The sequence below is a fragment of the Rousettus aegyptiacus genome, unplaced genomic scaffold (assembly GCF_014176215.1).
Source record: "Rousettus aegyptiacus isolate mRouAeg1 unplaced genomic scaffold, mRouAeg1.p scaffold_m13_p_8, whole genome shotgun sequence".
Lineage (NCBI taxonomy): Eukaryota > Metazoa > Chordata > Mammalia > Chiroptera > Pteropodidae > Rousettus > Rousettus aegyptiacus.
The window spans coordinates 98,252,075-98,265,211 of NW_023416311.1; the positions used below are offsets into that span (position 1 = coordinate 98,252,075).

At 29.9% G+C, this 13,137-nt stretch overlaps 1 pseudogene; it reads right to left on the bottom strand.

Moving 5' to 3' along the window:
• Positions 1 to 1,055: 1,055 nt before the first annotated feature.
• Positions 1,056 to 1,174, bottom strand: LOC118607273 (annotated as a pseudogene).
• Positions 1,175 to 13,137: the final 11,963 nt, after the last annotated feature.

The window sequence follows — 13,137 nt, forward strand, 5'->3', positions numbered from 1 at the left end:
TCAGAAATGGCACCCTTTCCTTTTTCCTTATGGCTGAATTATTTATACATTATATATAATGTGATTATACACACACACATGACTATATATTGTAGGTCATATGACTTCACAGATTGCAAGAACCTTGTCAGTTTACAATCCCTTATTTTTTAAATTTTATTTATTTATTTTTATGATATATGGTGGATGTATGTATATATCTCACATATTCTTTATTGATTCATCCATTGATGGATAATTAGGCCCTTATCTTGACTATTGCTAATAATGCAATAAACATAGGAGTGCAGTCACCTTTTCTATATCCTGTTTTCAGTTCTTTTGTATATATACCCAGAAGTGGGATTGCTGGATTAGATGATAGTTCCATTTTTAATTTCTTGAGGAACTTCCATACTGTTTTCCATAGGGGCTGCACCAATTTGCATCCCTATCAACAGCACACAAGAGTTCCTCATCTCTGTATCCTCACCAACACTTGTCATCCCTTACCTTTTTGATAATAACTATTCTAAAGATGTCAGATGATATTTCATTGTAGATATGATTTGCATTTTCCTAATAATTAATGACATTGAGCATCCTTTCAATTAGAAGTTATTGAAAGGATGCTCAATGTCATTAATTATTAGGAAAATAATAGACAGATTTTCAAAGTTGTTTTAAGTATACATTTTATCATGTATAGGATTGGATGATGTACAGTTGGATAAACTTTATTAAACCTTGAAACAGCATAATTTTGATTTTATGCAAAATTATAGCAACTTTTTTTTAATAAACAACTATGACTAAAATATGCCTATATTTGAAAATTCTATCATTTGTCCTCATTATACTCTTGCTTTCTCTTCAAGAAAATAAGCAGGCTAGAACTTCCTTGCCTACCTGAAATACATGTTTTAAGTGTTTACCACTCAATAGGTTCCAGGTGGAATTATATTTTATTTTATTTTTATTTTTTAGGCTAGCCAACCTTTGGTTGACCTCACAGATTGCAAGAACCTTGTCAGTTTACAATCCCTTATTTTTTAAATTTTATTTATTTATTTTTATACCTACAGCACCTAGTCTTCCTAGGTGGTCTCCCATCCAAGGACTAATCAGGCCTGACCCTGCTTAGCTTCCGAGATCAGATGGGATTGGGCTTGTTCAGGATAGCATGGCCATAGACGGAATTATATTTTCATATATTAATCATTTTGTCTTTCTTTCTCTGTAATTACGGAATTTTTTGAATAGTCCTATTAAAACTCTGAGAATAGGATATTTAAAGACTAATGTACTTTATTCTGTAACCTGTATCTAGAAGAAATTAAAACATATATTTTATCATTGACTTTTTAAACCTCATTGCTCTTCAAAATTTTTTATCATCATGTGTTTTAGCTATTTATAATCAATCATATTTTATTTTTAAGTACCACTCATATTCCTTCAAACATGTGCATTATTATAATATCATTTTGGTAAAAATATGAGATTTTTAAATTTATATGCTTATTTTACTCAAATACTTAACTTTAAAAATTGTCTTTGAAGGGGTTTTCACACTATTCTGAAAAATTGGACAGAACATACCTGTATTTTCAAGGCAGTATGTTAAAAAATTATAAGTCAATACAATTTTATATGCTTGTAAAAGTATTATTTATTTTGTTTGAAGGTAAAATGCAAATGTACAAGTTAGAATACTTTTAAAACATTTAAACAAGTTATTTGGAAGAAATCTGTAACTTAATAGTAATCATCCCTCAGAAAGTTCTGGTGAAGTCATTTTTTTAAAAAAAAGGTAAGAAAAAAATCTCTAAAGATAAGTATAAAAATGTGTTATTTTCATTCTTGTGGTAATAGAGATTTCTGGAAAATGTATATATTCCTAGGAATCTGTGCCATTCTTAACTTTTTTTTTTTCTGTGATACAGATATACTTTCTCTAAAAATACCTTATCACTCATTTTGCTTTCACTCCACATTATATCAAAATTCTTTTTTTTCTTATTTGTATTTCCCTCAAGAATAAAAGTACTTTAGATGCTTTTAGAAGAAGAGGGCAGTTTAAGACAGACATATGTAGTGAAGCACATTAAGCTTACCCATTAGTTTGCTCCTGGAAGAAGTAGACTAAAAGAAGATTAAATACAAGCCCTGGGGACTAAGAAATGGAAGTCAAAAATAGAATCTGGAACTAGAAATTGAAAGCTTTAGAGAAGGTTAATCATAAAGAGATACCGTAAAGATGTTTGTTCAGAATACAGTAGAGAAAAACCACAAATGAGACCCTTCAGTGTGATTTATTTTTACTACTTAGTAAAAGGCGGCAAATATATACAATTAATTTAACTATTGATAGAGAGAGCCAGGTATTTTTGGAAATTGATGTTGGGGAGTAAAAATTATGTATAAAAATATTTTTCAAAACAACAATAAAACTTGAATGGATAAATGGGTTAAAAGTTTGGTTATGAAATAATTTTTGGTCTTCATTTGTCTGCATGTTTATTTTTAAATTAATAACAACTGTCTATAAGTTAAAAGTGGCTTAAAAGAAATTACAAGTAAAATAAAAGATTTTGACTCTTATTTATGTTTCTTTATTCCTTGTGTTTTTAAAGAATAGATGAAATGTTCTACAACTATACTTTCACAAGGTAATATTTTTTTCTAGGTGCAAAATACCAATAATATATTTTAAATAATATATTTTAAATTTTTTCAACTAATTTTATAAACTCTCTATTGCAGAGGTGTTCGTCAGTGAGTCCCTTGATTTCAAGAGAAGATGCTGTAATTAAATGAGTAGCCAAAAGTATAATTAACAGCAAATTTCCTTAGATAAAGGTATTTAGAAATACCATTAGTAGAGCAGATAGGTCAGTCACTTAGGCCAGGGAGGCAGAACCAATATTGAAGTGATACTGAATAAGGGTTTTTATTACAGGCATCATACCTTACATAATTACGGGAGCAAGTGGAAAATTGTCTTTAGGTCCACAATTCTGGCAGTTGGTCAGAAACACCGGACATTAAAAGGAGAAAAGAGAAAAAATTGCCACTCACAATGACATGCAAGGTTAAACTGTAGCACAATTTTCAGAGTGTAGTGGGTGCCGTTTCTCATTCTTTCAAATCTCACTTAAACGTCTTGTGCCAAATGCTAACCTAGAATCAACCACAGAAGCATTTCTGGAAAATAGGTTATCTATATATTGATTCCATTCAAAATCATTTAAAGGGTTTTTGACAAATCTATGACATTCTATGACTGAGATTCAAATGTCATATATTTCACTATTCATAATTTATCCATAATCTAAATGAAAAATTATAGGACATTTGTTTTAGCATTTCAAAATATGTCACCTTTCCAAATTTTCCCTCCTAATAAAAAAACACAAAACAAACCTATAGGCATCTGTACAGATGAATAGTTAAAAATAATCTGAAGGAAAAATTTAAAGTATTAAATAGTAAAGGAAGTATAAAGGAATAATAAAACATGAAGAAATGTGTATTTATAATTTTGCATATTTAAGACACCAATGCATCTTTCATAGAAATATAAAATGTTATTCTCTGCAAATGACATATTTATTTTTATTTGTTGAATTCAATCTTATCACATTTTTCACTGAGTCTAAAACTATGATCCATTTATCTTTAATATTACTTTAAAAATAGCAATGAGATAAGGCAGATGAAGACTAAATCTCTTTATATGTTAATTCACTGATATATATTTAGTGAATGCTGTTTTCATTAGTAAACAAAAGTCTATTTACACAAATTATAATTGTGATAAATACATTCCATTTATAAAATGGCTTAATAAATCATGGATTATGCGGTGTTTATTGTCTTGTGCATAGAAATAAACAGCAAAGATCTGTCATTACTATACAGGAAACTTGAAGTTTAACATAAAGCTTATAGAAAAAGTGGTAATGTCCTACTGATATATTTTCATTTTCACTGATTACTTTCTTGACTATTTCAGTAATTCCTATCAATAGTGTCATGGTACTAACCATTTCACATTTTAATTTTTTTTAGCTTTTAAAACAGTTGTTTTACTTGCCCGCTGTTGCAGATTCATGCATTGCAATGCCATTGACAAACAGAGAAAGTGTCTAGCAATGCTCAGAGCTGAGAAGTGCTAAGACATATTTTTGTTATGTGATATTGTTATTTCTGTTAAAGAAAAATAAATCACATATTTATTTTAAATATGCTGGGACTCTTGGAACTATTTTTTAAATTATGTAAGTAATGTCTTGAGTAGAGAAAACCCAGTTTCAGTACGTTGTAGGAATAATCCTGCAATAACCTGGAGGAAGACTTTCATTAAGTTTTCTAACTCTATGATTCAGTTTTATGTTCATGGGGTTTATTTGGTAGCACATTTTGAAAAAAAAAAAACAACAACAACAACAAAATAACTTCATTTTAAGGGAAGGAATGGCCATTCAGGAGTTGAAAAGCGATGCAGTTCTAGCAGAACACCCAACAAATCCTACAAGAAGTCATAGAGTTGAAATTGCTTTTCCAAAGTAACTTGAAATGAGGAAAAGGCCTTTCCCTTCCCACAGATCACAGGCATTATGTTTAAGCTACCCCCAGGAAGAGTAGCCATGATCTTGAGAAATTAGCTATCTTCTGCTTAGAACAACTCTCTGAGACAGAGTCAAGTGACAGCTGTTAGCTGCCAAATCTACTGACAGCGCCTTGATGCTGAAGAAGGAACGCTGTCAATGCATGTCAGTATCTATTGTACAGTCTAGTAAAGTTAAACTAAAAAGAAAAAATATATATTTATTTCTCTTTATTCTCAAATTCATTAGAACACAGAGAAGAAATGTACCATGATAATGTGGGGTCAATTTATGTTTCTTAACTAATTATGGAGCAGGTGCTATCTGTGGCCTATAAATTCCATTGATTTGCATGGCACATGTCATTTGACCCCACTGGTCCCACATGGTAAACAAACTGAAGATAAACTTGGGTTCTGATGTTGACTTACTCATTCAGATTTATGTATAGGCCTCTATAGTCCTTTGAAGAAAGACAACCAGACTCCCTAGTTCTTTTAGGGGTCCTTTTACTTTGTATCTTTTCATTTCCTGGTTCTCCATATTTCTGGTCTACTTAGATAACCACATCCCAAGTTGCAAACTCTGGTCTCAGGACTTATACTTGTTCTAATATCCTCTACTGATTTGGATAAGACACATCAATAGTCACTTTCCTCTTCCAAAGAAAACATTCTAAGGAGGAAAGAAATTCTTATTTGAATCTCAACAATCAGAAGTTTAAATTGTTTCTCTTAATGTATATTTACTCATCCATCTTAAAATGTGACTGCAGTAGGCCATACACTCACATTTTTCAAGAGCCATCAAGTATGGTTTGGTAAATGTTAACAACTGGCTAAAAAATTAATTTTACATGTGTATACATACACATATTTCTTATAAACTTTATTGATATAAAAGATCCATACCTCACAATTTACATATAGTAAAATATGTAATACACTATAAATTTCATATAGGCAATTGATTTTCACAGAATTATTTGGTTGATTTTTACTAAATTTTTGTTTCTATAGTGAACAAATAGTTGCAATTAAATAAATGTAATTCCAATATAAATCTTGGTATGCATTTTCTTATGTTAAATACTAAGATCAAAGTGAAACAATAAAGACTTAAAATGGAATTTCACTCATATGAAAATTACATCGGAAACTTTAAAATTTAAAAGTAAATTTCAATTACAGATGACATACAATATTATATTACTTTCAAATGTGCAACATACTGATTAGACATTTATATAACTTATAAGGCAATCAGCCTGATAGGTCTAATAGCCATCTGACAAAGTTATTATAGTATTAATGACTATATTCCCTATGCTGTACTCACTTCCCCATGACTATTTTTATAACTGGCAATGTGTATTTCTTAATTCCTTCACATTTTTCACCCATTTCCCCAAACACCCTCCCACGTGACAACCAATAATTTGTTCTCTGTATGTATAAATATCTTTGTCTTGTTTATTTATTTTGTTTTTTAGATTCCACATATATGTGAAATATATGGTATTTTTCTTTCTTTACTGACCTATTTCACTTAGCATAATACCTTCTTTTATGGCAAGTAACATTCCACTGTATATATTCATCACATCTTCTTTTTATCTACAGACTGACAGAAAGAATTAAGAAAACAATCCCACTTACAATTCTACCAAAAAAAAAAAAAAAACAAAACAAAAACAAAAACCTAGAAATAAATGTAACCAAGGAGATAAAAATCCTATACTCAGAAAACCATAGGACACTAAATACATTGAAAAAGACACAAATGGAAGAAAATACTGTGTAGAAAGAAAGAATTAACACTTTTAAAATGTCCATACTACCCAAAGCGATCTACAAATTCAGTGCAACCCCTATCAAAGCACCATTTTTCACAGAACTAGAACAAATAATCACAAAATTTATATGGAACTACCAAAGATCTCGTATAACCAAACCAATCTTGAGAAAGGTGATAGAAGTTGGAAGTATCATGCTACCCAATATCAAACGATGCTAGAGGGTGATGATAATCAAAACAGCATGGTGTTGACATAAAAACAGACACATTAATCAAGGAAACAGAATAGAGAGCCCGGAAATAAACCCGTGCCTTTATGGCCAATTAATCTATGACAAAGGAGTCAAACTTATACAATGGGGTAAAGACAGTCTTTTCAATAAATGTTGTTGGAAAAACTGGACAGAAACATGCAAAAGAATAAGACTGGATCATTTTTTTTACATCATACATAACAATAAACTCAAAATGGATTAAAGACTTAAATGTAAAAATCAAAACTATAAAACTATAGAACCCCTGAAGAAAACATAAGCTGTAAACTCTTAGATGTCACTCTTAATAATATGTTTGGATTACATCAAACTAAAGAGTTTTTGCACAGTAAAGGAAACCATCAACAAAAGAAAAGACAACCTATTGAATGGGAGAAGATATTTGCCAATGATACATTGGAGAAGGGGTTAACATCCAAAAATATATAAGGTACTCATACATCTTAATACCAAAAGAAACGCAAACAATTATTTAAAAGAAAAAATAGACATTTCTCCAAAGAGGACATATCTATAACCAATAGATATATGAAAAGATGCTAAACATCAATAATCATCAGAGAAATGCAAATTGAAACCACAAAAAGGTATCATCTCACTTGTATCAGATGGCTATTATTAATTAACAAACAAGTGTTGGCAAAGATTTGGAGAAAAGGGAACCCTCATGCACTGTTGGTGTGATTACATATTGGTGCAGCCACTATGGAAAACAGTTTGGAAATTCCTCAAAAAATTAAAAATAGAACTATCATATGACCAAGCAATTCTGCTTCTGGGTATTTATCTAAAGAAATCCAAAACATCAAATTGAAAAGATATATGCATGCACCCTTATATTCACTGCAGCATTAATACAATAGCCAGGATATCGAAGCAACCTAAAAAACTTCTTTACTAAATTTGAAAATAGTTTTGACATGTCTGTGAAGTACTTCCATGATAGCTACTTTTATGTTCAACTTGGTTAGCTGATGATGCCCAGTTGTTTGGTCAAACAGCATTCCAGATATTTCTGCGAAGGTATTTTTCAGATGAAATTTAAATTTAAATCAGTAGAATTTGAGTGAAACATGTGGACTGTCTTCATCCGATAAATAGAAGTCCTAAATTTCTAGCCTGCTGGCCTACCCAACTAATTTCATACTTTCCAGTTCCCACAATTGCATGAGCCAGTTCCTTAAAATAAATATTTTTCTGTCTCTCTTTGTCTCTGTCTCTCGATAGCTGATAAAGAGACAAATACTTCTGCTTTTGTACAGAATGCTGACTACTATTTCTCACTCTTTGTGTGCTATTAAAAATTTAATAAATAGAGCCAATGCTATTTTATAATTAAGTATAATTCAGATTTTATTTATCACATTTTTAAGTCTAGAAAACCAACAAAACAAATCAAATCCCGATTTGTAGCATTTTATAATTTCTATGGTGTAAATGCTACCACCATAGTGGCAAATATGAAGCTTCCCTGGGACTGTACTCAGTTCAGCCCAGAGTTAGGAAGAGATGTATAGTAAGTGTACTTTTACACTTATTAAATACAGATGTGAAAGATGTAAATAACCTTGTGTCTAAAAATAGTGATAACAGTGAACACATAATAGTGAACTGTAGTAAATTATTTAGGAAGTGATAGCTGAGTATTTATTGTATGTGTTTTTAATATAATTTATAAATTTTTTTTATAATTTAATTTTAATTATGGCCCTAGTTAACAATTAGTTCATAAAATGTAATAATTCACTTTCATGGGCCATTATGATCCAATTCCAGAAGACCATTGGAGCTCAATAACTGTAATGTGGCCTATTTTCCAAAGAAAGGATATGCTCAATGGTTTCAGAAATGTTACTGTTCTCACTTAGGATGATATTTGGAGAGAAAATCTCTGAAGAAACAAGAAGGAAAGGAGAGTAAAGGCAAAAAAAAAAAAAAAAGAGAAAGAATGAATATAATGGAAAGGAAACACAAAGGAAGAGAAAAGAATAAATAAATTGAATCTCAAACAGGGTACTTTTTCAGAATTCCTCCAACACAAATATAAAACAAAATCATATACATAATTGATTTAAATTGATTTAACTTATTCAGGATAAGCTGCCACAGTATCATTCACTGATATCAACTTGATTCCTCCCAAAATATGATAGCTAGATTAATCAACATGAAAATTATACTATCTTGAGGATTCAAAGATAATAGTTTCATAGTTTATAAGAGAACATACTTCATTGTTTTGAATGCCCCAAAGAACAACTTAAAATATAGAATATTGAGATACATATGTATGCACATATATTATATAAATCATATAAATTCATATGTATATACATATCTTAAAACATATAAATTCTATACTTGCATCTGGCACACGAAGAAAATATTATGAATATGGAGATTCTGTCATTTGCAATCTAAAATTCCATTTAATTTAATGTTTTTCTCTGCAGTTATATAGTATAATCCATTTGAGCAAAATATTATATGATATTTATTTTTTTGTTTCCTTTATAAAATATCCAATTTTTGGATTAATTTTACCAAAGAAAATTTATTTTAATATTAATATTTGTTTCTCTTGATATATAATGTGTTTTACTATGTGCTCAGACTCTTGATACCCCTTTGTTAATGAATAATTGATCTGTCAAAGTAACATAATTTAATGTTATGTGAAATAAAAGACTAAAAGGAAGTAATTACTGTAACTATAATTTGCAGTTGCTTAATGCTTTATATTTCTGTGCATTTAAAAAGAAATTGCACATAAACTTTTTAGTCTGAATTTAAAAGGAAACAGAAGAAATAAATGGGGCTATATAATTGTTCATTGTTGATCTAAAAAATTACATGCTAACTAATGTTATGTAAGAAAAGAGATTTCAGTAAAATAATTTAGCCAAAGAACTGTGGAGAAGCCCATTTTTTGGTTAAAAGCCATGATGTTCTAGTTATGGCAGAGATTGGCAGAGTCTAAAATTAGGCCTTTTTTTCCCCATCTTCCTTTGAATCCTCTACTTCTTCTTGAGTCAACTTCATAATACCTCTAGAGATCCAGGGGACATGGGGTAAAAAACATTATTCTAAGAGTGTGTTAATCCCATATGTATATAATGAAAAAAATAAAAGCATTGTTATAGTCTTTGGCAATTCTTTAGCTAATAATTGCTGATCAAACTAGTTTTTATTTATATAAATATGTTCTACTTTCTGTGCAGCGTTAAAAGAATAATGAAATTAGGAATAACCTAGAGTTTGTTTGACTGATATATAAAAGAAAACAATATCCAACCCCCAAAACCCAGGCCATGTACTGGGTACTTGTCCATAGCCTGTTAAGAACTGAGCCACACAGCAGGAGGTAAGCAGTAGGCCAGTAAGGGGAGCTTCATCTTTATTTGCAGCTGCTCCCTAGCACGAGCATCAGTGCCTCAGCTCCACCTCAGATCATTAGGCATTAGATTCTTATAGGACCACCGGTCTCTGGTGCCAAAAAATTTGGGGACCGCTGCTTTAAAAAATCTTCAATATTGACAATTTTTACTTTTTGGCTCAAAGTTTTTTTTTTTCTCTTAGACAATAAGCTTCTTTAAGGACACAACTTTTATTAACCTTGTAGTAAGCAAATGTCTTATATGTTATATGTGCTCAATAAATACTTAAAGTTATAGTACATTTATTCTAAAATTTCTTGGAATATCCATTCCATAATAAAACATGGAATATCTGATGCTTAATCTAGTTTCTAGTTATATTCTGATGTGAGATGGAAATCCATTTTCTACTGCTTTCATTTAAAACTCATAGGAATAAAAATGCTGAGTCTTACAATAGATATAATTCTGAACAGGAGTATCATTTTAATTTAAAACTTTTAACATAATTATTGACATATTCCTTAAAGTCATTTTTCTACAATCTAGATATCAGCCACTTCTAAGAGTTACATTGTTGCCATATTAGAAATATCAAATGTTTATTTTATTGATTTTTATCCTTTAGATGAAATTTAAATGGGTAAAGTCAAATTATGTTACATCTCATGAAAATTTTGAGAGAATTCCCTTTGGCAGTCTATAAAGCCCATGATATAATTATGTATTCCTTATTTGAGTCATATAAGACCATAATATTAAAATTTTCTGAACTATTTAACACAGGATCTTAAAGCTTGCAACCAAACACTCAAGAGAAAATAGAAGTATGGTAAATCATAAAAGACAGCCACTAAATATATGAGAAAATAGTAAAAATATTTTACCATTAGTAAATATAACTTACAATCTGACTATCTAAAACCCAATATCTGACTTTTACCATCTTGGTGGAGCCCTGTCTAAAATACAATCATATAATGTAGCTCAAAATTCACATATTTTCAAGCATATTATTCCATGAAAACTGAGTTTTTGTCTATTGCAACAACTCTTAAAGAAATATTTTTTTAACCTAAATTATTGTCATTAGATTGTAACTTCATGATGATGTTCTATGCAATGTGTCTGTATACAGGAATTAAAATTTTATTATAAGTAATTGTATAATGACCAAAAAAACACATATTATAGAAAACATATATTATGTATTATCACCTTTTTCTCTATTTGAATTGTGTTGTAATAATCGCTTAGAATGGTGTAACTGTAATAGCAGAGAATGAAACGGGTTGGAAGAGACTTGTTGAAGTGCTCACATGTAAAGATATTGGTTCATTTGTGCTTTACACATTAGTTTCTAAGATATGTATCTGGACACTCCCAGTCCAGAGTAGCTGGTTCTCCTATAGATCTCAATTATATCTTATGATATGAAAGTCATAAACCTTGTTACACTAATTTCGATAGCCTGCTTTACTTGATTTTTGTTTGTTTCTGCCACTACACTGCAAGCTCTGGGATAGCGAATATTATTTCAATTTTGTTAAGCATCATATTTTTAATATTTGTACAGTTTCTGATTCAGGGGAGACAATCACAAAATATATTTAGGAGTATATCAAATTATTCTAACTGCATTTATTATTTGTTCAATAATATACAACTATGCAATAAAATGACTATATTATTTTTATGACAATTAAAAAAAATTTGAAAGGCAAAGTATTTTTAAACTAAGATGTTAAAAGTAAATAAACCATAATATATTCTATACCTGTTAGCTATTGACTCTCAGTAAGACAAGCTATTTTAATTCTTTTTCTTCATCTGTAAAATAAGATGATATGAATAGATATCTCCTATGTTCCTTTCTAACATCAAATCAGCCTGCAATTCTTTAATTAAAATGACTATTTTACATTAAATTTTGCATGATTTTGATCTTTGGTATATTTAAATATAAAAATTATTATTTGTTCTTCCCAAGTTATTTGTTCACCCTTACTAAAAATCCTACAATGTTTTGAAAAGATTACATTTATTTAAACTATAACTACATTGAAATAAGCCTATTATTTTGGCTTTGCTGCTCTATACAAAGCTGTTTATTCTTTTGCAATATTTAAATTTCTCAATGAAAACTGTATATTTTAAATCTGGATTCTTATAAAAATGAAATTATCTTTTTAATTTATTTCTATTAAATAACATTTGTTTTCAATGTAAAGATTTTACATTGGAGGTTAGCACTCTATTACCCATCTTTATTACATGTGTTTTTAAACACCTCAGCATTGATTAGAGAATGCTATCACACCCATTAACTGAAATTACATTCTTCTCAAATTAGTATAAGCGAAGTACTCCTGGTTTTTAAATTCTCTTCTTTAACTAAGCAAGATGTGAAAATGTCCTTAATCTCTAGATTAAAGTCTGAGAATCACAAACCATGAAAAGATTTCAAGGAGTCTAATTTATCTGAAATTGTAGCCACAATCTTGAATAGATGTGCCCTGTATACTCATATATTGATACTGGCAGCAGCTGTCATCAAATTATCAAAGGATTCTAGAACACTCACGAAATTAAAAACTAATATGTCATCCATTATCATTCATTTCTGTGTATCTCTTGATCTCTCTTTTTTATTTCTTCTCTGACCCAGTTATTCTTCAGTAGCATGTTGTTTAATCTCCATGGATTTGTGGTTCTTCATTATTTCTTTTTGCAGTTGATCTCTAGTTTCAAAGTGTTATGATCAGAGAATATGGTTGGCATGATTTCAACCCTCATATTTTTTGAGGCCATCTCTGTGTCCCAGTATGTGGTCGATCCTTGAGAACGTTCCATGAGCACTAGAGAAGAATGTATAAGCTGCTGTTTTGGGATGGAAAGTTCTGTAAATGTTAATTATGTCCAGTTGTCTAATGTGTCATTAAGGATGTGATTTCTTTATTGATTTTTTGTTTGGCTGATCTGTCCATATCCAATAGTGGGGTATTTAGGTCCCCTACTACAATAGTGTTTTGGTTTGTTTCTCCCTTTAATTCTTTTAGTAATTGCTATACATAGTTTGGGGCTCTCCGTTTGGGA